Source organism: Artibeus jamaicensis, unplaced genomic scaffold (assembly GCF_021234435.1).
Source record: "Artibeus jamaicensis isolate MK-2021 breed Jamaican fruit bat unplaced genomic scaffold, CSHL_Jam_final scaffold_3128, whole genome shotgun sequence".
NCBI classification, from domain to species: Eukaryota; Metazoa; Chordata; class Mammalia; order Chiroptera; family Phyllostomidae; genus Artibeus; species Artibeus jamaicensis.
The window spans coordinates 136,709-158,435 of record NW_026522036.1 but is presented as its reverse complement, the minus strand read 5'-3'; the positions used below and the strand labels follow the sequence as shown (position 1 = coordinate 158,435).

General features: G+C 47.4%; 1 protein-coding gene across 4 annotated transcripts in view; it reads right to left on the bottom strand.

Annotated features, from left to right (window-relative positions):
- Positions 1-21,727, bottom strand: part of SLC36A4 (solute carrier family 36 member 4) — a 324,739-nt gene that overhangs the window by 272,500 nt on the left and 30,512 nt on the right. For all 4 annotated transcript variants that reach the window (XM_053656921.1, XM_053656919.1, XM_053656920.1 and 1 more), the window contains exon 2: positions 11,211-11,285. The gene's annotated coding sequence lies outside the window, so the exon portion shown is untranslated. The remainder of the gene's footprint in view (positions 1-11,210; positions 11,286-21,727) is intronic.

Below are 21,727 nucleotides of genomic sequence, written 5' to 3'. Positions count from 1 at the left end.
CTGTCACTGATTGAAACACTGTTAGGTAGTGCATAATGGCATTATAAAAATATGGTCAGGATTAGAATGCAAGGACAAGTGTTTTGTTCATTTAGACAGTTACTGAACATGCGTATCACAGGGGAAGATGGACCAGGAGAAGGAAGGGAGAGGAGCTGACGGAGAGAGAAGCACCAGCGGGGGCTGGCCCTGGACAGGGGACCGATGTGGAGGTAGGAGTCTGTGCAAATCCTCAGAGGATCACAGTGAAATGGAAAGAATGTCAGCAGCTAAGGAGGCAGGATGAGGGAGATGTTGGAAGTCTGAAAGAGGGAATTAGCTGCCCCGGAGGGTAGAACAAACTCATCAGAAGACTTGTGTGTAGCCCCCCAGCAGCCCACCTGTGGTCAGAGTCACAGAGTTACAGGGAGGTGAGTCAGGTGCAGGTGCAAGTGCAGGGTGGGGGCTGTGGGGGCTGGATCCAACCAGCACGGGGGCCTTGTCGGGCCAGTACAACAACCAAGAGGACAACAAGGTAAGGATCACGTGAGATTACAAAAGAAAAGTGCGGGCACAGGGCCTGGCATCTGAGTACCACTGCTGTCCAAGAGCTTCAGTGGCCTGTCCGAGGAATGCCCTCGCCCAAAGCCCCCTTCCCATCCACAACACACACACAACACACAGTTTCAGGATCCGAAAACTGCCAGGCTCTCAATTCTGCTCCTTCCGCTGAGCCACGCCCCTCCATTTTCAGTTCCAGTTGCTGTCACGTTTTCCAGGCCGAAGTGACACCTGTCCTGACTGTCACAGAGAATAAAGAAGTCCGTGTGAGTGCAGGCTGGTCCCCACACCACGCTCCTTCCAAGAACCAGAGCAAAGGCGGCTCTTCCAGCCTTGAGGGAACATTGCCTTTCCAGGACCTGCCCTACCACGACACAGAGCTGCCGAGGGGCTTCACCACCACCTCCTCCCACTGAGGGACAGTGGGGCACATGGACAGAGCAGGGCCTTTGGTGGATCTTGTTATTCAACCCCGACGGCCCGCCCACCGCCCTCCTTTGCAGAGGAGCTGTGGGGTAAAGCCACAGTGACCTAGCCTCCAGCACAGCAACTTCGGTTTACCTAGCTGACCTGAAGCGAGTCCAACCATGGACAGGATAAAGATGACAGGTAAACAGAAATGAAGTAATCTGAAATTCCTGTAAGAGAGTCTAAAAGAATGGCTTTTAATATTGTTATAATGCATAAATAGAGTTAATAGCAACACACATTGTTTCCAGACAGGGGCCTGGCCCTGAGTGGGTCTGCCCAGGGCCAGCTGGAGTGTGTAGGTTCTTGACTCCATGTAGGAAAGATTTCACAACATGAGTCCAGGTGACTATGAGGGTACATTTATTAAAGCTGGGGACCACAAAACAAGGAAGGGTTTAGCAAAGAAGATGCACAGGAGAGCCTGGGCTGGGCTGCCTTAGCTCACTGGGAAGTCAGAGAAAATGGGGCTTTGGGGACAGGTTCAGGGGATCAGCCTGGGACAAGATGCCCACTGCCCATTGCCCTAGAGTTTAGGAGACACGTGCCTGTGAAGAAAGAAGTGGGGGAAGAAAGGAAAGAGAATGATGGTCCTTGCTCAAGCTGGGTCCTTTGTCTTGAGTTTTTCTCTCTCCCTTAAGGGCCAAGAACCTGGCCAGGAATCAGGGGAGTTCTCAGGGCAGGGTTTCAGTACAATATTCATGAGTTCTCCAGGCGTGCATGTCCTCTCAGGGTCGTGGTCTCCTCTGATTGGTCAGCACCAGGGCATTTGTATTTGTAGGTGGTCCTGGCATCACCCGCCTGGTTCTGCTGCTTTTCTGGGCCTCGAGCTGAAATGCAACTGAGGCCTAGATGTCGTCTCCAGGGAGGTGACCTTCTGTATCCGGCTGTACATTGCTCTTGTGTTCACCTGTCTGTCTCGGTTTCCCCATTCTACTTGCCAAGGAATTTTCCCGGCTTCTTATTATCCCATCTTGACACCACACAAACTGACACCAAAGTTTTACAAGGTAATATATAAACTCACTATGTGCAACACACTCAGATAATCTTTTCTATTTTGTTTTATTTCATTAGGAAAAAACTGCCAGGTGCAGTCTAGTTAAAAGGGATGCCACCATCAGTTACTGGGCTATGACCTGAAGCTGATAAACACTGGATTAAGAGGGCTCCCCACCATTAAGGGCTGGTAAATGGTTAAATCATGTTCCCAGAAAAATTGGGGAAACACTAAGTTGCAAGGTCCGTATACCAAAAAGAATATAAACTACCCGTTGAAGAAATGCTAGGACTGGTTGTGCCCTAGAAGACAGAACCTGAGTAGAGTGGGTACAAGTTATAGGGAGCCAGACTGGACTGCTTTTTTTGGGTAGGGAGCTTGCTGTCTCTAAGAGAAACCAAGAGCCTAAGGAGATGCAATAAAAAGGACTCAGGAATAAGATGAAAGAGATGGATCCAAGAGTTACTGAAGTTTCTTTTCACTCTGACAGTCTTTTCTACCTTGATGAACAACAGGCTGTTATGAAAATGAAATGGAAATAATGTTGAAAGCCCTCAGAAAAGTCACAAGCTCTTCAAAGAGCTGTCACTCCTTAAATGGCAATTCTTTATCCGAACCTTCAACTCCGTCTGCTATTCAATTAGGTACTTTAAGACAGCAGGTACTAAAAGTAAGCATCATTAATTTATCACGTTGATAACAGCTCAACTCTGTGACAGCTCAAGACTAAGACAAGGTTGTGGGGGAAAGCTGGGAAAACTAGCCAACTGTACAGTGGGGTTTCTTAAGGGCTGTGCTTTGCTAATTTTTCCATCTCCAATATGGCAGAAGTGAACATTCATCCCCGGAGGCCAGGTCTGAGGCAGTTTCATTGCCAAGAAAAAAATTTCATTTGCCTCCTCCTTTATCTTAAAATGTTGAGCAATGGTATATAACATCAGCCCTTGTTTACTTTCTAGGTGACTGGTCCTGGGATAAGGCTGCTGTGGCTCTCAACGACTGCTGACAACATCCCCAGGCCACAGGCTCCACTACGTCGCAGGCTCCCAGCTTACAGGCCAGAAACAAGGTTCTGAGAGGCTGTGGAACTTGCCCAGGACCCCAAGGGGACGGATTCAAACCCAGTCAGTCTGGTTCCAGAGCCCAGCTCTTAGCTGCTAAGCTATGTTGAATTCTCCTCTAACAAACACCCACATTTGTTTTAATGTTCTCTAAATGTTATTTCCCTCAAACCTTTGGGGGAAAGACAACCCTGGAGGGCGATGCACACACACACCCCAGGCGGAGCACCCTGGGAGCAGAGAACCACGGCTCCCCCAGAACTCACCAGCCCGTCCTCACGCCGCTGCGGCCAGGAGTGAGCTAACAGCCCCCTCTCTCCTAGACACATAACACAGTCTTCATGTTCTAGTTCACATGATCTTCATTAACAACCAAGATATCACAAGTGGCAGTTGTTTGCAGCATCCTTAAAATGAAAAATTCATCTCTAAGCTAAATTACAGCAAGTTAATTACAGAGCCTGGCTGATGGCAGACATACTGAGACAGAAAGAGAGGTAATGACTGAATTATCAAATACAAGCAGCCTCACACACCCAAGAACATACATCTGGGCCTTCTCAAACAAGGAAGCTGGGGGCTGGCCCACAGAGAGGGTCAATCTCAGAAAGGCCTGAGATTGAGTAAGCCTGCCCATCCATTCTCTTACTCAACAGTGCTGGGGGCTGGCTAATTGCAGTCATCGCTCCCCATTCCCTCGTTCCCTCACTCACCGAGCCTGTACTGCATGCCAGGCACAGATGAACTGTTGTGAATATGCAGACTGATTAACCGACTGCTGCACCTGATAAGTCACTGGTTCACCAAATACAGGAACACCGCGCTGTGCTAGGACTGCGCTGGCAGTAGCGATGGAATAATGAGCAATGCAAAGTCCCTGCTCTGGAGGAACACACGTTCTAGTAGAGGGAGAGAGAGGGAGATGAGTAAGTTTGTAAAACGTCAAGGAAAGAAGTGCTATGGAGGAACACAGAGCAGCCTAAGGTGACAGACTGCCAGGGACGGACCATGATAGTGTTACAAGGGGGCTGCACCTCTGATTAGAGAGCAGAGGCCCGAAGGAAAAGCAGGTGCAAGCCTGGAGCAGACTCAGGGAAGAGGGGGACGTGGCAGAAGAGTCAGGGGCAGGGAACAGACGGGGCAGAGGCCCTGAGGCGGGAAGCCTGAAACGGTTTTACGGTTTTAAGGTTTTACGGTTTTAAGGTTTTCCGGAGCGGCCAACTGGAGCATGCTTCTAATGTGAGAGGAAGGGCAGAGGAGGCCAGGAGATCAATCCGGAAAGGACTCTCCAAACCACTGGTACAAGTCTCAAAGCCCATCACTGGTGCTTCACTGCAGCCTTGATTGCTGCCAACATTCAAATATTCTGCAGAAAAACAGGCAGGAAACTGAGCTGCTATCAAATATTTACAGAGCAGCTTGCTTATGCTCTCAAGAGTCTCTGCAGGGTGGGTTTGGGGGAGGGGAAGGAGAATGGCCCCCTCAGACAATGAACCCCGCCGTTGAAGGAGTCTGTCACTGAGCGATAAATATGTAAGCTTTAATTTAAATGCCACCTTTTTTTTTTTTTTTTGCTGAATCTGAAGCTGGTTTACCAAACAGAACAGTCAATAGAGACGGTTTGGGCAAACGGCACAGAACAAGAAGGCTTTCTTGCTTCCTGACTTTGCCAGTGGCCCATTCTGCAGGCTCACACAGTAGCCCAGGTCAGCAATGAGCTAGGTCCCTGCAGCCCACCTAAGCTGCTAAGGCAAACCCTGTCACCCAAGTGAGGAGGGGGCTCCAAGTCACCTTCAACTCAGCCTTCCCTCACTCCCCCCACCTCACACCTGCATTACAACTCACTGGGGGCTGACTGCTCTCACTGTGCACAGACTGGAGACCCCATGCCCCACCCCACCTGCAAAGGAAACCGCTGCACCAACACACGTTCTAGCAGAGGGAGAGAGAGGGAGATGAGTAAGTTTGTAAAACGCCAAGGAAAGCACCTGCACCCCGAACCCAAGCCTGCAGGTCCGCCCTGCTGCCACTGATATGCTCACTGTCTCTCGCCCACAGGTCTTTCTGCCTCTGATGTCCTGATTCCTCAGTCTTCAGACAGAATGACTTCACTCACACCAAGCTTTGATCTTAGTCCTCTGACTGAAAAGTGGGCCCCAGGGCGAACACACACAGTGTAGGCTTGGCCTGGCCTCCCAGGCCCTGCGTGCCAAGCCCAGCCCTGTCCCCCACGTCATGTCAAGCAATTGGACTTCTGTCCCTCTGTATGCCGCGGCAGAACAAGCCAGCACGTGCCTACACCCAAGTCTTTTCGTCTTGGTGGGTCTTCTATACCCTCGCCACTGAGAAAACTCCCCTGACCCCTGGTTAAAATCACCCCTTTGCCTATCCTTATGCCTTTGAAATAGCCCTTCTTTTGTTCTGCCTTTTTAAAGAGTTAATCATCTTTTGCCCACCTCTCCCATTCGGTATTTGCTGAATGAACAAGCCTGTTCCTCTTACTAATGTTTGGGGGTTTCCTGGACACCTCCCCTCTCCCCTATTCCCTACATCAAACCATTCTCCAAGTCCTCCCAGTCCCTTATCCTAAACATCTCCCAAACGTAAACCCTTGTCCCATCCCCACCCACCCGCCGACCCAGCACTAGTCAGGCCTTCATCTTCATTCATGAGGATTCTGTAACGGCCTTCTAACCTGTGTCTCCCCACCTTACCTTGCTGCTTTCTTGAGCCCTGAATAGTGCAAATATTCCTAAATCCTGCTAAAATCACTGCCTCTGGAAGCAGGGCAAAAGATGCTACAACCTGCCCATCCCACACATTTTCCCTTTACCAGCAAAACAGAATGTGGTAACAGTTGTGAAGAATCGCTGTAGAAACTACTGTGAAAGATGAACACACCTTCTCTAGCAAAGGAGTATGGATGACTCATTTACACCTTACGTGTTTTATAGTCTAGTTGTTAGACATTCTTAGGCTAAGACACATTCCTGCTGTAAATATGCATCTCCTCACACCTCAAGGTGAACCAGCCAAATCATACTAAACTAACAATTAGAAAGCCAAGCTAACAGTTACTGATAATTAAATGTCTAGGTTACTAGAAATAAAGAAGTGTCACAAAGTTGAGACTGCATTAGGGCTTCGTTTCCGAATCCCCAGGACCTCCAACAGCCTGTGCAAGTCCACGCTCCACAGGAGCCAAAAGGCAAAGCTGCCGAGCCTGGCAAGGTAGCTGAGCTCCCAGAGAAATATGAAACAGAGTCATCCAAAGACTCCAACAGGGCAGGAAGTTAACACCAATTACATTTCGGGAACTTTTAATAATGTCTTTGTGGTTACTGGTAGGCAGCCCGCAGTCATACCTTAAACCTGGAAGTCTGTGGAATTTCGAGTCCCACTCCTGTAGAAATTGATGAAAGGACTATGTGTCTAGATGGATCACTATTCTCCTGCCATTCTGGAGAAGCTTTGACGTAGAGACTGCGCTTACAAAAACCTTGCTGTAAAAGGCAGATCTGATCCAGTGACTACCCAGGGTGAAATTCCAGAGGGGTGTTCCGCTGCACGACCTGGGCCCAGCCCGCCTTTTTGCCCCCACCCCACCCCAGGCCTCCAACCATGTGGCCACAGCAGTGCCCTGTGCAGTAATCCAGACAGGCCACACTCCTGCTCTGTCCTCCTGGTCCCTGTCCCCGTGGCTGTCTGAAATGCCCATTTCTACCTCTTTGTCCCGGCCACTCCTCCAATTAGCAAACTCCTCTCTCAAGAAGCATCTCAAAGGTCACATCCTCTGGAGAGGATTTTGTGATTTCCAGTCCCCCAAGTGAGTGCGGGCTCACCCCTGGGCTCCGTGGTGCCTGGTAACCAACCCCACCACAGTGTGCATCACGCCGTAGTAAGATCGCCTTGCTGTGCATTCCCCTACAATCTTTGCAGGTAACTCATCAGAGTGACCCACCAAACTGGTGCCACCGAAAAACTTCAAACTCAAGGTCATAGAAAAGCTGTCTTACTTTGAAGCCATAGTGCATCAAAAATAAAGCTGAAATTTCAGTATTCCCATTAACTACCTTGAATGAAAGGCCTGGGGAGGATGGACAGTATCACTCAGCAAAGACAACATTTGCTTCGGGTGTGTTTTTGTGTATACACGGTTCCACAAAAACACACAAAAGTAGAGGTCAAGGGTAAGGTAAGAGAAGCAAGTAGGTTGTAAGTAGGTTTCGGATAGGAGATACATGTTTAAAGAGGAAAGCTGGGAACTAGTATTTGGTGTGTTTCTTTTTTACCCAGTAGAAAGTCCGTCTTCTACCAGCCAGAACCAAGTTTCATTATTTCCTAAGCTAAAATGTTGCACACATCTTTATGTCAAAATATTTAGTGGGGAGCTATTGGAAAGTAGCAAGGGTACTATAATTTTAGTTGATTAAATATTGGTTATTTACTTATTCATGTTCCAAATGAAACAGTGGTTCATCTCTGTGTTGTAAGAGTCGATATCCTGGGGTTTGGAGGAAGAAATCACTCCCTGTACCATTTCTCAGAACACAATATCCATTCAAAGTATGCCTTTGTGAGCTGGACAGTCATTTCACTGCACTTGGAAAACCAAAGTCATTGCAACCTGCCAAGGAAGTCAGCAGTGCAAGGGAGAGCTGCCCTACAGGCCACTTCAGTGCAATGTCAACAACGCTGGGGGACAGCCACCAGGTCCTAGGGCCACAGCACAGTCTCTCCATGGGCCGTGCTGAGAGTACGGGCTTCATCCAAGGGCAGGAGGTGGCCACTAACAGGTATAACGAAGGGAGTGAAATGATATGACACACTTTTTAAAAGATCTCTGCGGGTCCAAAGTGATGAAAGAATGAAGGGAAAGCAGAAGCAGGGCAGCCCTTTAAAGGCCTTCTCAGTAACCAAGGCAGACACGAGTGCCATTGGGCTTAGGAGGCGGATGAGCAGGGCACATGAGTTCAAGAAGCATTGCTAGGATGCAGTGATTTGGAGGAAGAACAAGGTGAGTGATGACCTAGTTTCGGGCTTGAAAATGCAATTTAACAGCTGTGCACCTTGATGATATGGAGGGAAGGGGGATCTGGAAAGGGGCTCAGGTAGAAGGAGACCAAGAGTTAATATTTAGACTCATTAAGCTTGAGGTGCCCACGAGCTACACAAGTTTGCTAAGTGATAGAAGGTGCAAAAGTGCCACAAAGTACAGAGGCAACATGTGGGGTGATGGAATGCCTGGGGCTATTCTCACTGGTGACCCTTCCCGACCTGCTCTCGGGCTGCTCCGACGTCCACCTCTGTGCCAGCCAAGGTAGAGTGCACATGAGGAGCTTACAGGGCACACCTGGCCAGCACAGGTGCAGGCTGCTGCTCTGACCGATGACCCACAGGAGTATCACAAATACCAGCCATGGGGCTGAGAAAACAGTAACTTTTAACAGTAAAATGGTATTTGCATCACACCACCATGGGAAGCAAAAAAATGTAGCCTACTTTCTTCAACTCCAAGCATCATAATAGGTTTGCTGATTTCTTGATACTGACGTTTTCGAGGAGTGCCAGTCAAAGGCTCTTGGTATCTAGTCCGGCACCCCAACAGGTACACCATTTTGAGTGCCACCTGTTTGGGGGGGTTCAAGGTTAGAGTCTCCCCTACAGAAATGTTCATCTAACGTGGGTGGCCCCGGATGCAGAGGGAGGTCTCTCTCCCAATGGAAAGACCCGAGAAGGAGGCCTATTTCAGGAACACAATGACTCACCGCAATCACACCCTGCTCTTACCGAAGTCAGCACGCCTCCTTCCCTGCTGCCCTTGCTGTTCTATCCCGAGGAGTCCATTTCCCAATTCCCCCATCGGAGGAGGGCAGATCCAAGTGTCATTAGACAATCTGCTTTCTAATGAAAAGTTGAGCCACTTTTTAAAAATCACATTTAATGAAACAATTACATATGGCAATAAAGCACTGTGCTTTGCCGCCTTGATTGATAGAACCACTGGCAATTATTAAAGGAGAAGGGAGGGAAAGAACATCATTAGATACAGCTAGACTAAGCTGATCAAACCCCTATTAGTGTCTTCCAGTTCAGTCACACAGTCAGACAGGGCAGCATTAGGGTAAATTAATTAAATTTCCTGCATCTCAATAAGCCCTCACAAAAATAAGACAAGACTGATTGGAAGATCTTAGAAGGAAGCTATCTACAGACAGCCACTTTCTCAAGAAAGCAGCCTCGTGAGGGTGGGGGAGACGCCATGGTGAGACTGCATCTCCCAACAGAAGACTGAGGCTTCCCCGCTGCAGGGAGCACACTGGGTGGGTAAGAGACGGAGCACCCAGGTTTTGTGACAGCAGTGGTGGCTTCCAAGGAGAAGGACGAGATGGTGCAGGGGAGATAAAAACCCAACTCCACTCACATGGACGACGTGACCTCAAGCAAGACCCCTAGCTGCCGAGCCCGCTTCCCGACTGAAAGTGGGAAGTTGCCATTTGCCCCTGCCTGTCTGTTAGGGTTGGTGGGAGAGGATGTGCTGAAGGGTGTAGAAGTGCCCTGCCAACGGGGGAGAACTCTACAGCTGGAAGAGACACCTGCGGCTTGCTGTCAGGTGGGAAAGGCTGGGACAAGTCCTCTCAGAGGATGGTGGCCAAGAACACTGGCAGAATTTGTAAGGGAATGTCTTTGGGGTACTTAGCAAATGCAGTAAACAAAAAAAAGGAAACTGCTGACTCATTCACCTAAAGCAAAAAGGTCTGGAGCAAGGAGGTGGATTAAAATGCAACTGTCCAGCCCTGGTTGGGTTGCTCAGTTGGTTGGAGCATTAGTCCATATACCAATAGGTTGCAGGTCTGATTCCTGGTCAGGGCACATAACTAGGTTGCAGGTTCGATCCCTGGTTGGGGCACATACAAGAGGCAACTGATTAATATTTCTCTCTTTCCCCCCCTGCAACTTTCTCTCTGTCTAAAATCAATAAACATATTCTCAGGCGAGGATTTTAAAAATGCAATTGTCCACTGACTGAGGCAGCTCGGAAGCTTGGAAGAGCACACAGATGGATGCCAGCAGAGAGGACAGGCCACAGTCACAGCATGACCCACAGCCGATGTCACGACTGAACACCAGCCACAGGGGTCATGCTGTTGCGGTCACTGGTCTCCTGACCTGCCTGTCACCTCCCTTCCCTTCCAGTTTCTGGATTATTGCTCTTCACACGGGCCCAACTGCCCCCCCCAAAAAGGAAAATCAGATATAGAAATTTTGCTATTAGCGTCATTTCACCAACAGTCACAACACAAAGGAAAACTAGAGATTAGCAATTTCTGGCGAGTGCTCAAAGAACAGAACCAACGTGCGAACGAGCCGGGTGGTGGAGGTGCAGTGGGAACCCACACAGGAGCGGACAGCCTAGCGGGGAGGCCAACTCTCCGTTTCTTCAGTAAACTTTTATGGCGCGTCTACTATGCCCCAGGCACAATTCAGGGACACCCTTGAGGAGCTTACTGGGAAAACACACAAACAAGCAAACTATAATCCAGTGTGGAAATGTGTATGGGGAGGCCACAGAGAAGGAGCCCTCGCACTCGATACAGCCATGGGAGCAGAGCAGTGACAGGGGCACAAAGGAAATCACAAAGCCCATGACACTACATGTCAATAAAAAGGAGACAGTAGCCCTGGCTGGTGTAGCTCAGTGGATTGAGTGCTAACCTGCAAACCAAGGGGTTGGTGGTTTGATTCCCAGTCAGGGCACATGCCTGGGTTGTGGGCCAAGTCCCCAGTAGGGGGCGTGCAAGAGGCAACCACACATTAATGTTTCCCTCTCTTTCTCCCTCCCTTCCCCTCTAAAAATGAATAAATAAAATCTTTTTTAAAAAAAGAAGGGTTTCAAAAGCAAGCGATCACTGCCAGCAGGAGGAAATCAAAAAGACTTCATTTCCAGGGAAGTGGCCTTTGAGAAAGGCCCTGAGTGATGAAGAGGAACATGCCAGGGCACAAGGGTGGAGGGGGATTGCGGCCTCCCTCCCAAATATCCCAAATAGAACCAGACATGTCTGAGGAAGGAGAGTGATCCCTCCACACACGGGTTTCCCTTGCAAGAGAGCTTTAGTAGATGCAAATTTACTTCTACTTACCTTTTCAACTTAAGAACTGCTGTTTCAATAGTTTCAGCAAAATGAATTTCCAGTTAGAGGCGACCTGAGTTATTCCTGTTGAGAAATGAGAAGAGGTATATTAATATGTTTAGGGGGCTAGCCCTTCACACACTCCATTTTTGGGACACCCCCTCGAGTCTATGCAGACAGGGCAGTCAGAGGGCTTCCCTCCCCCCAACCGACAGTCTTGGGGGTGGACACTTATGAGCATCGGCCACCCTGCCCTCCTCCCCCCTTCCCTCACTTGTAAACGCAGCAGGCAGTCCTGAGACCTGATCCAGAGAAACACACACAGACAGACAGCCGAGGAGCAGGACCACACAGCCCTGAGTTAGAAGGGCCTTCCCGCTCCAGTTCCCAGCAGGTGGGTTGAGTTTTGCTCCCCACCAACTCCTGAGGTTCCTACAACAAACCCTCTATTAACTTAAGCCGGCACAAGGGCATTTCTGTTCCCGGAACCATAAATCCCTGATTTACGAATAAGATATGCAGGTTGGGATGAGAAAAAGAAACAAAAGTGGAAGGTGAAGGAAGAGGCTTCTGAAACAAAGCCTTGGAAAAAATAAGAGATGAGAAAGTGACCGAGCCTGCTGAATGACTGTCCCATAGTATCTGAGAGGAAAAGAAGAGAGATGTGTGAGACCCAAAGACCAGACCCGATAAATGCATAAATCCCAGCAGTATGAAATAGTAAGAGGGAAGCCTGGATACCACAGAGAAGGGGCTCCTATTATGGGCATTACCCGTAACAAAACAAAGAATCTAGAATGTCATTGAACATACAAAGGGTAGAGAATGGAAAGTGACTACAGCAAGCAAGGAATAACGGAGTAACCACACAATGCTTACCGTTACTAAAAGAAGCAGTGTAATACCTCAAAGTCTTGACTTACTGTGCTGCCTTCTTTCGTCCTAAACGATGAGCATTTTATTTGCTCATATGGTTGAATGGGTCAGAAGTTAGTGCTGGGCTCAGCCGGCTGGGTTTTCTTCTGGTCTTGCCTGGCTATGGTCACCTGGCGGTTCAACTGAGTTGGATGGCAGACCAGACGCTAGTGGCTGGTACTAGCTGTCTGCGTTGCCTTTACAGCATATTTTAGCAAATATGAACCTTTCTTTCCTGAGGTCTTCATAGGTTTGTGCCCACGATCTCCTTGCCGTGTGTTTACATTAGTACTTGAGGTGGTCGACCATGAACTGACCTACTACAGCACTTCAAGAACCTAACCCCTTCTAGTCCCCTCTACTAGGGAGTGGTGATTTGGGTAACATTCGGACATTGTGGTGTGTGAAAGGGAGGAGCAGGAGGCAGTGCTGACAAGCAGAATACCTTTCAGGGGGCCCTGAATACCAAGTTAGGTTGGATGGACTTAATTCAAGCAGCATTAAGAGTCAAAATGACTACAGTCTAATCCCGTGTTCTCTAACAGATAATTACCATTCTGAAAATGTAGAAAGCTAAAATTGGGCTGCAGACGGAAAATAACACCCAAATCACAAGGACTGAAGCAGTCAGATGAAAATTAGGTCGACGGCAAGCGGTGACCTTTACCCTTGATAGGGTCCTCTGCCTGCTGCTGCTGGCTCATTAGCTGCAGCAAAGGCTTCACAAATTGCCTGGTTCCTGGGCCTCCTGAGCAGCTCGGTGCTCCCAGGGGCTCACTGGAGCATTGGCTTTCACTCAGCGGGGCACAGGATAGTGAGGAGACACCAGCTGGCCTGCAGAACAGGCCGAAGGGCGGCTCTCCTGTCTGCCCACCCCAGACCTGGCCCCACAGGGGCGCCGGGAGGCTGGCGCCACATCCCGCCTGTCCACTCCAAGCAGCCCACGCTCTAACCTCAGCCCTTTCACTCCTCCTCTGGGCTTCAGTCCCCTCATTCACAAGACAAGGCGGGGAGGCCAGGGGTATTCAAAGGGTGGTCTGTAAACCGGAGCCACCTACCAACTCTGCTGAAGGTTTGAGACAAGGTAAATTGAGAGCCTTTGAAGTTTTATAGTGCATGGTATTGCTACACAGCCAGGTACAAGATCAGTGCACCTGACTTATTCAATGGAGCACAGAATAGTATATGAGTTCCCTGCAGCTGCCATAATAAATGACCCCAAACTGGGTGGTGTGAAACGGTACCAATGTGTTCTCTCATAGTGCTGGGGGCCAGAAGCCCCAGTCAAGGCGTGGGTCCAGCGACATTCCCTTCAGAGGCTCAGGGGAGAACCTGTTCCTTGCCTGTCCCAGCTTCTGGTGGCTTTTCCTGGCTTGTAGCCACATGTCTCCTCCACTTCACTGCAGTGTGACAAACTGATCTCTCGCTCCCTCTTACAGACACTTGTGATGGCACTGAGGCCCACCTGGACCATCCAAGTTGATCTCATCTCAAAATCCTCCTATTAATTATATCTGCAAAGGACTTTTTCCAAACTAGGTAACGTTACTCGGACACATCTGTGGGGCTACCACTAAGTCCCCTACAGCTGGTTTGGATATCGTTGAACTTGTGTGACCAGCTGTACATGGTGCACATCGTACACCCGTATCGGCTCACCACTGAGCAATGAGGAAATATAACACCACCCTGTCCTTCACTCAGCTGGGACCCTGTTCCCCCACAGCCAGGGGCCCAGCCAGCAGGACCAGGCTGCAACGCGCAGGGAAGGGAAGGAGGTAGCAGGTACCAGGCCTGTGGAGCGCAGACTGCTCCCCCACCTTCTCTGGCAGGCAGTGCAGAAGCTGTCCCCCGCCACCTCTTCTTCCTGTCCCTCACCTGCCTTTAGTTGTAAAGTGTGATTAAACTGAGCTGTTTTCTGTTCAAGGGTGCCTCCCTCATTCAGTAAATGCTCACAGCTTTCCATGCCCAGGTTTAAAAACAGACACAAAACTTTTTAATTAAAATCCTTGTGTACCTGGCACTGCCCTGCTACTAACACATCCTCTCCCTCAACACCCTTCCCTCTACCCTCAAGAACATTTAGGAAGTTCCCAGGCTTCATAACGAAATCAAGAAAACACCTGGAGACTGAACAAAGCAAGGATTTAATTTCTCATTAGAAGCTTTCTTGCCTGGTATCAATAGGTCTTGCTAAAGGAACCCCTATGTTGAGTTCCTCTGCTGTTACACTTCTGCCCTTTTAAAGGACAGACCACGCCAAAATACCTGAGAGTGTTTGAAACTAACACTCGGCACAGGTACAGCCACAGTAAAATGGGCACTCTCATCATTCAACTACTGGTAGGAGTAAAATAGGCACAATCTTCCCCGAAAGCAATTTGGCAAATCCTTAAGAGGCTTAAAATTGTACACCCCCTCTGACATTGTAGTTCCATCTTCAGAACTCTTCACCAGGGAGTAACCTGGAATGGGGACAGACGTGAGCACTCAGAGGCACCAGGGCAGTGTCCTAGATGAGACAAAAAGTACTAGAACTAAACTTAATAGCCAAGGAAAGCAAATGATTAGATAAGTTACAGTGGATTTATAAAGTTTCATGCAGCTGTTAAAATGACATTTTACAAAGAATTTTTAATTAAAATAACAACTATTAATGGCAACAGCTGATCCTTACACGGGCCAGACACTATCCTAAGCTTATTAGGTGCTTTGCACATGATTAGTGCCCAATCCTGACATCAACTCAAAGAGGGAGGTATTGTTGCTATTCCCACTTTACAGACCAGGAAACGGGGGCACCAAGAGTTAAGAGACTAGTCCATAGCCCTTCTGCTACTAAGTGATAGCCCTGTGATCTGAGTCCAGCCCGTCTGGCTCCAGAGTCCAAGGTCTTGAACCCTATACTAGGCTGAAGGATAGCCACAAAGACATTGGGCCGTAACCGTGGAACCTAAAAATGTTATAGGATCTTGGCAGATGTGATTAAGATAAGGATCTTGAGATGAAGAGATATCCTTGATCTTCTAGGTGGATCCCAGAGGCCACCACAGGTGTCCTCATAATAGAGGCAGAGGGAGATTTCTCTCTCTCTCTCTCTCTCTCTCTCTCTCTCTCTCTCTCACACACACACACACACACACACATGAAAAAGGCACATGAGACAGAGGCAGATATTGAAGAGAGGGGGCCACATGCCAAGGAATGTCAGCAGCCACCAGAAGCTGGAAGGGGCAAGAAACAGATTCTCCCTTAGAGCCTCTAGAAAGAGCACAGGCTGGCCTTCACCTTGATTCAGACTTCTGGCCTTTCAGAACTGTGAGAGAATACTTTCTATTCTTTTAAGCTACTTGGTTTACAGAATTTATTACAGAAACCACAAAAAACCAATGCAAGCTCCTACATTGTACTGCTCTCAATGCAAGAGAAAATATTCACGTGTTAAGTGGGAAAAGTAAAAATCAAAATTTATACAGAATGATCTTAATTATGCATATAAAATGCATGCAAATACAACAAAATGTTTTGTAAGTGATTATCTCTGAATACTAGAATTACACGTAATTTTCAGCATTATGGCTTTTGATACTTTCCCAAATGTCTACAATCAGGGTGAATTACTTATACAAAGAAAAGAAAATTATTTTTAAAAAATTAGCAACTCTTGCTATTTCTGTGACTCAAACTCAATCACAAAAATTAGAAATCAAGAGGACCAAAACTCCCTGAAAATTTTCTTAGTTCAACCTCCGAGTAACATCTGAAAAATGAGCGACCCAGATGCACGCCGCCTCCAAGTGACATCGCTTTGCCTGTGGCCCATCTCAGGCCTGCTAGTTTTCAGACTCCAGCCGGAACATGATGTGGCTGAAGAAGTTCCAGCCTCTGAAACAAGAGGATAATCTGAGCTGGTAAATTTTTTCCTGTCTACCTGGCTATATGTGGTGGTCTGGGAGAGGCAGGTTTGATTCCCAGAGCTCATCAGGCCCGAAGTGACTGGTGTGGGCCACATGCCAAGAACCATGTGATTTCTCTGCAGGTGACTTCACAAAATGAAACATCGAATTAAACACTGGTTTAATCTTCTTACCCAAGTCCCGACTCCAAGGCTGTTACTCTGTTGCAAAACCCTGCTACTATCATCTATCCAGGCAGTTGGAAGACCAAAGGCCAAGTTGCTGTATCATCATGCCCTTCGATTAAACATATCCATGTAGAGAATGTATTAACATCCCCCTCCAATGTAGGGGCAGTACTGGATCAAAATAGAAAGTAGGGTGCATTTTGTGTTTAGTTATGCATGGTGGAGAAGAGAAGAATTACTGGTTCCCTCCAAAATCAGCTAGGTCAGAGCAGTGGAGCACGAAATGCATGTTACATGATTTTATTCAGCTCACCCTGCAGAATGCAAATTTGGACACCGGGACGGAGACCGTGGTATCAGTCTCAAGATTTTTCTGAGCACATTTATTTATTCTTCATTCAGCCAATCAACATATACAAAGCACCTTCTATGTGCCAGGCACTAAGAGGAGGTTGGCTTGTATTTTAGAAGGTCCCATCTCCAACATGAGATACTCTGGGTATCTCTGGGTGGTATGGGTGGGCAGCTAACCCACATCTTCACTGATCTCCGTTAGTCATTTGGATCACAGTGGCGAAGTATTGAGAAGAATGCCTCAGTAACTTGGCAGGGCTTTGAAAATGGGAAAAAATGAAGTAAGTGGATTACCACAGTGGACCTTCCTACAAACCACTGACATAACACTTTCACTCATAATTTTAGGTGATTACGTAATGAATACTTGAATCTCCCACTTACCCATCTACTTCATATAAAAATATATAAATGGTTTGGGGAATATTTTTTGCTCACCATTGGGTTCTTTTTTCCTTTTCTGTTTTTTTTTTTGCTCACCACTGTATGCTTAAATCTATCAGAGTCTAACCTTAAGAGGTACTCATTAAATATATACGGCATAAATTAATGCATGAATGAACAAAGATAATCAGCTTCCTCATCTATAAGAATGAAAAAGCCTGGCTACATGATTATTTCCCAAAGAAAATTCCAAGGAACCTATGAGATATGCCAAGAAAAGAAGGTTCGTGTGGTAGTCAATTTGGGAAATACTACATTCTGTAGCCTCCCACCCCCCATAAAAATTCACGGTGAACATTATACAATAAAAGATCGGGGAAACACTTGCCCGATGAAATAACTGTGTGAACATTCTCACATCTGGTGAACCCTGATGCCCTGTCATACTTAATGCTTACTGGCATCATAGAGAACGGATGTTCCAAGGAAAGCGGGAGAGCACTAACCCAAACTCTTCATTTGTTCCCCAAACATTTATGAAACCCTGGCAATAATGACAGAAGGATGATGAGGACAGCCAGCCTCTACCAAGTTAACATGTAACAGGCATGCGACTCGGTGCTGCTGACACCACGGTAACTATGAAGCCTGGCTCACAGTCTACATGCTGCTGGAAGAGACCCATGTGATCAGCACAGCCAGTACTGAGGTGAGACATGCTAACACATGACATGCTTGTACATACACCGAGACACATGTGCACATACATGTATACATGTACACGGGCACTCACACACAAGGATGCAGAGGTGGTGAGGATGAGTGTTCCAGGCAAGTGACTAAGGGCAGTTTGGCTTATCCAGTGGTTTTCAAGGCAGGGTCTAAGACCCTCTCCGGGCCAAACCTGCCTTTGACTGTGTTGAGATCCGTGATGACGGTGCGGAGGCAAGGGTGGGTCAAAGTGCCAGCGGTGCCTTAGCAAGAATCAAGGCCTCTGACCATATCGGTAGTCACGGTATTCTCCTCCACCACACGTTCACGACTAAAAAAAGTCAACTTCACCTAAGAATGTCCTTGATGAAGAGATAAACACTGGTGATTTTATTAAATGCCAACCCCAGAGTGCCTGTCCTTTTGCTGTCCCAGGTGAAGGTTGGGAAGCGCTCCTGAAGCACTTCCGGGCAGGCCCCAGCGAGGGGGCCGGGCTGCGAGGCGGACTCTTGCTGGCGGAGCAGCACCACTTTACTGGAAAGACGATGGACGGAAAAATGTGGTTACTTAGACCTGGGTATCTGTAAACATGTCTCAAAAATTAGGAACTCAAGCTTGTTAGTTCAAGGAAAAATTCGAGGATAATTTTTGTTGCTATAGAAAAATTGTTAGTTTTCAAGCAAAAATTAAAATTTTGAAAAACTTACATTGCCCACTGTGAGCTTTAGAGCATCTCAATACTGAAAGACTGCAGATGAGCATGGTAGTGACATTAATAAACATGGTATTTTCCAAATGACTAATGCATGGTGTTACAAAATGCTTCCAAGAGCCTTTCAAAGTTTAACACAGACTAACAGATTTTAATGCAACCGAGTATGAAAAGCTCGTTTATATGATTTCAGATTCCATGCCACAACAAACCTTTAAGAAACTACCACTTGTCAGGCTCTGATGCAGTTTCAAAGACTGTCCACAATTAACTGAAAGGTCATCAGAAGACTCCCCTTTCCCAACCACATTTCTGTGTAAGGCCGTATTTTTCTTCATGGAGTTGAACCAACACAACAGAACCCCTCCAAAAACATGGGCAGAACCCAGCTGTCTCCCATTAAGGCAGACGTTCAAGATATCCGGAAAAACTAAACCAGTGTCACTCTTTCATTAAATGTTTCTGTTTTGGAAATAGTTCTTTATTATTAAAAATGTGGTTTGTTACCATGTAATGGGTTTAATATTGCTATAGTTAAACTAATGCAACAAATATTTTTAAATCTCTTCAAGCTCAGTTTCTAATATTGTAACTTACTAGACAGATGTAATCCACGTCCCCGAAAGTTCTTGGGGACCTCCCTAATTTTTAAGAATTTTTAAAGGAGTCTTGAATGAAAAGTTTGAGAACTGCTGGTGTACCCGTAGGAGGAAGCGGGAAGTCGTGGCTGGTGGAGTGAGCTGAGGAGGCAGTGGGGAGAGGGGCACCAGTGGGCTGCCACACTGTGACGAGGTGTCCCAAACAGTCTTCCAAGAGCCGATCAAGGGTGTGGAGCACCAAAATGATACAGTTCTGCCTTTCGGAAAGAGCAAGGACACATAAATGTGCCCTCTGCTCCATGATCATAGGACTGGAAACCGAACTACAGGGCATTGGAGGTCCATTATCATCCATAAAATGAAATATAAATTTCCATAAAAGAGCAGACAGAGAAAAGTAGTAAAATTTAATGATGGAACGGAAAGAAACGGGGTCTTGCAAAATAGACTTGGCACCAAATGGAATCCTACAAAATGGGGGAAGTCATCAGTAACAAAGTGTGGGGCTTTGAACATCTGAAGACGCCAAAATCAAGATGTAATTCAGCAAGTCTGGAAAGTAAAAAGAAAGGAGCCAGCGAAGAGCAATAAACTGCAGCATGATGAGGGAAAACCAACGCAGCCCAGAGAAGATAAACAGGATCATTTAGAAATAAAAAGATGTAGAGAGGAGAGAAAATCAGCCCCCACTTCTAGATCAGCAGTTTTCAACCAGTGAGCCATGAGAATTTTTTAAAACAAGCAGTACCTGACTATTTAGTCAGGGGCACTGACCTCTTTTCCTTTAGATTGTCAAATAAAAAAATGACAAAAGCCAACACAGTAACAGCCATCCGGTGTGAATGAATCAGATTATACCTACTTTTTTGTCCCATTGGCAAAAAACATAGTTGTTGCTATGCCAAAGAAGTTCAGTAATTAGTTTCTGTGTGTCATGAAATGAAAAAGGTTGAATTGAAAATCGCTGTTCCAGAGCGTGTGCTCTGTCCACCCACCAGCATGCACCCCACCACCGGGGGCGGGGCCAACAGGAGCAGGAGGCACTTCCTGAGACCCCTACAGAATCCAGCATGTGGACAGGAACTGGCCTGGACAGCCAGGCCCTCCTGAGGAAGCATTTCACCCAGGAAAAGCTCGGTTACACCAGCCAAGGACACAGACCACAAGAATAGACAAAAAGACAACTATTAAAACTTGTTCTCAAAGAGCTTACAGTCATTATTTTGTAAGTTAAAACAACAACAAAAACATTAGTACCGTAGTTGTAACTAAAATGATAAAGGTGTCCTACAAAGAACACCACCTGAAGACAAGTTTCCCTGGGCCCCAGTTTCCTCTTCTGCAAAATGTGGAGTGCACCACCTACTCCACAGAGTTGGAGGGAGGAGAGGTTATGTATCACACTCTGAGCTCATTTCTGGCATGTGGCAGATTCCCTAAAAACAAAAGCTGCATTACTATCAGTGTAGTTATGACTTCAGGGCCAAAGTGCAATATGGAGTTGTCATTGCACTAATGTAGTTCAGAAAGATCCCCACAGGTTAAGTACCAAAGTTTTTTAAAAGTCACCAATATGTGAATTTAGAGAAGGAACTGAAATGGCTTTCCCCAGGGCTACCGGCAGTCAACAGATGAAAGGACTATCCTTAACCTTGACTGGGCCTGATACCACTAGGCCAATGGGGACATTGTCATGCACAAAAAAAGCCTAAAAGAGAAGAAGGAAAAAAACAAAATCACCACCTTCCTGAAGAGCCAACATTGCTATGGCATGTACCTTTCACACAATTTATCTCCTCTGCCTGTCGTGATTGGCCCAGAGATAGGTGAGTATGTAACAAGGTGCAACCAAGTGGGAGGCCCCCCAAAAAAGGGATTTGGAATGGGGTTCAGAACTCAAGGTGTCCAGGAAATATTAGAAAGACATATAAGGTGTCCTTACCCCCTCTCCAGGTATCAGTTGGGGGAAGGAACAAGTGAAGCAGGGCCAACGAAAGCTGTTTTACATCGCAACAGTTTCGCAGCTAACCTCTGGTGTGGTCATTTAACATATCTATAACCTTTAACTGGTTTCATAGATATGTTAAATAGCTGTGGCCATGCCTTGAGCCAGGGAGAAGGGAGTGACCTCTACCCAAGATGTAACTGGGGGCTACATCCCAGAGTTACAGCGTCTGTGTGAGAGCTTGGAACTGACTGGCCCCACAACATGGGGCCACACCTGCCCAGACTCACTATGGCAGCCCAGTAAAGCTTGGAGGATGTAGGACTCCTGGCAGGTGTAACCAATTATGGGAGGAGTTGGAAATGGGGCTGCAAAGGAGGACTGGGGTGGAAATTTAAATGCAGACTTGGCAGCCATTGAGGAGAGAACCATGCAGTTTGGGGCAGAGTGAGGACCTCCTCTTAGCCATGTGAGGAGAGAATCATGAGCTTTTGGCCAGAATGGGGACTCCCGCAGCCATGTGAGAGAATCACCATGTGGCTTTAGCAGAGAACTGCCACTTGGCTTTGCCAGAGTGGCGACCCTACCCTCTTTGCATCCATGTGAAGGAAAGAACCGTGCGGTTTTCACCAGAGTGTGGTCCCCTGGAGCTCTGGTAGAAGAGGCCCACGCAGCTTTGGGATGCTCCCTTTGGCCGTGTGGCCGGGGAAGCAGGAGAGACTTTGCCTGGAAGAAGGGTGAAAGAACTGTTTGCCAGTAGGCCATGAGAAGGTGCCACATGGCTTTGGAGTAATTAGAGATCCTGCCTGCACGGCGACACAG